At 34.9% G+C, this 2,550-nt stretch overlaps 1 protein-coding gene across 1 annotated transcript in view; it reads left to right on the top strand.

The window, feature by feature from the left end:
* LOC110266808 overlaps positions 1-2,550 on the top strand; it is a 7,611-nt gene that overhangs the window by 1,447 nt on the left and 3,614 nt on the right. The gene's annotated exons all lie outside the window — the stretch shown is intronic.

The following is a 2,550-nucleotide window of genomic DNA, read 5'->3' as shown; positions in this document are numbered from 1 at the left end:
GAAATACCCAATCATATCAATACATACTGCAAACAAAAAAAGAAAAAAATCTACCCACTTGAAAAAAAATTGTGAACACTCTTTTCATTTCTGTTAACCATTCTTCTGCCATATCTGGGACGAGGGCTCCATGAAATTCAGGCAGGCCAATTTTCTTGAAGTCAACAAAGATTGTATGGACTTGTCCTACATCCAATCTGTGAGTATTGGCATCTTCATTTGCATTGGATAGTTATTGAGCCATCAGAGCAGTAGTTTAGGTTTGCTCTTTCATTGCTTTTTTCCATATCCTTTATGTGCTTTGCAAGGTTTGCGGAGCTCGAGCTTGAGCCATGTGGGCATCCACGACTTGCCATAATTTTCCTGTTTATGGGTAGCCACAAAAAGAAATCTTATTAGTCATACTTCCTATAATAGGGTCCCTAAGGATTGACTTTCCTCTGATACCAATAATGTAACACTCTAATTTAAATGATATCCTTGAAAGACTTTTGGATAGGGTGTCACTTATTTTGGGAAGGACCCTATTTGAATCCTTTAGTACTCTACGAATCTGGATACCAGCAATCCTCTTCCAACACTTTTTCACGGGTAAAGATCTTATTCCACTGTGTGGTATGAAATAGAGTCTGACGTGGCGCTGAATGGAAGAATAGGACACGTAGTCCACCTTCGGGCTCCCATAAAAGGTTAATTCCTCCTCCGAGTCGTCCTCTATTGGATCTTCCTCTTGGCTAGGGTTGTTGGACTCATCCTCCTCTGCCTCGAAATTTGATTTGAGGTAGACCACTTTGGGTGACCGTTTCTTGGGCGCTGAAACGTTCCTATCTAAAAAGGTTATGACAGACAGTTGAGGATTTTTCTCCACAAAATTACGACCTAAATAGATAATTTGAAGTACGATAGTAGTGGTCATAACTACCCACACATGCTTTGAGGAGTCATATTCAGAAGTCACCCTCAAGGGCGCTGCGTCATCTCCACCCAATGCACCATACTCCTCTGGAGATAATATGGAAAAAAGAAAGGGGTGAGATCGTAAAAAGATCTCAGTGGGAATACTATGTAACTCCTCCATATCGCCAGCCCGTTTATAGAATTTTCAAAAGAACATAGCATAGCATGTATTATGATTTTTCTTGTGGGGCATAAGTAGGGGTGCACATGATCCGGCCTGACTCGGTCCCGAACACTTTAGAAGCTAATTTGGTGTGATTTCATCGGGTGGCCGGGTAAGGGTCTCAAAAATAGACCCAGTCATTATTTCGGGTCGGGTCCGGGCCATAGCTCGGGTCACCCGAAGTCGGCCCGGTGGCTCGGTAATCATACACAATTAATATTTTGTGTTATTAGTGATGGATCATAACTATTCTTATGTAGAATTTAAGTATTGTAAACCTTAATATTTTGTGTTATTAGTCATTATAAGACTATAAATTAATGTTTTATATTTAGAATGCATAAGACTTTAGACTAATGCATAATATTGTGTTATTTGTATTAATTTAAATATTTTATATTATTAGACAATATTAGTATTGATTGTGGTTATACTTTAGTATTGATTGTGGTTATGTTTTAATTTTGAAGAAGGGTTGGTTCTTGTTATATTTTTCTAAGTGAATTTTACCATGTTAAATAATGGTTGGAGTTTTGAAAATTTGGATATTTTTACATGCTAGCTTACAAGAAGGTATCAACGTAATGTAATGTTAACGGCCCGGTTTTCACCCGGTATAATTGTGGCCCGAAAGTGTATTAGTTTCATCGGGTCTAGGACCGGGTTCGGGTCTAATAAATAGACCCGGTGTATATTTTAGGTCGGGTCTGGGTCACATCCGGCTTCACCCGGCCCATGTGCACCCCTAGGCATAAGGCAAAATACATAAAAGAAGAACATGTAACATCGATATAGATAAATCAAGCAAAGAGGGTAATAAATTAAGAATAATAAACATAATCATAACTTTAAACAAAAAGAATCTTTGAATAAAAGGAGAATAATAACATAATCACACTTTTCTTTGTACTTTTCATTACTTATCTTGTAGCTTTTATGGAAAGTATTAAGCTCAAACTGGTATAGAAAGGTGGGAGTCCTACGAAGATTCTTATCCCAAATATTTTGATGATTACCTTCCTTTACTTAAGGATCGTCTCGATCGATCACTTTCTCTTACTGAAAGATCATATTGATATCTTGTCTTTGAGGGTCATCTCCCCTGACTGAAGGATCATTCCTTTGGCAATGTTATTTAAGACATACACAAGAAAAGAGTCATGCCAAAAAAAAGGAACGTGTATATATATTTTTAACATAAGAGTTATGCATGTGTATTTGTAAAAGAAATAAAGAGGGAATGTAAAATTGTGGTAATAATACTAATAATAATAATAATAATAATAATAATAATAATAATAATAATAATAATAGATATAATAATAATAATAATAATAATAATAATAATAATAATAATAATAATAATAATAATAATAATAATAATAATAATAATAATAATAATAATAATAATAATAATAATAGATTTACAT

Source organism: Arachis ipaensis, chromosome B09 (assembly GCF_000816755.2).
Source record: "Arachis ipaensis cultivar K30076 chromosome B09, Araip1.1, whole genome shotgun sequence".
NCBI classification, from domain to species: Eukaryota; Viridiplantae; Streptophyta; class Magnoliopsida; order Fabales; family Fabaceae; genus Arachis; species Arachis ipaensis.
This window is presented reverse-complemented; position numbering and strand designations above follow the sequence as displayed.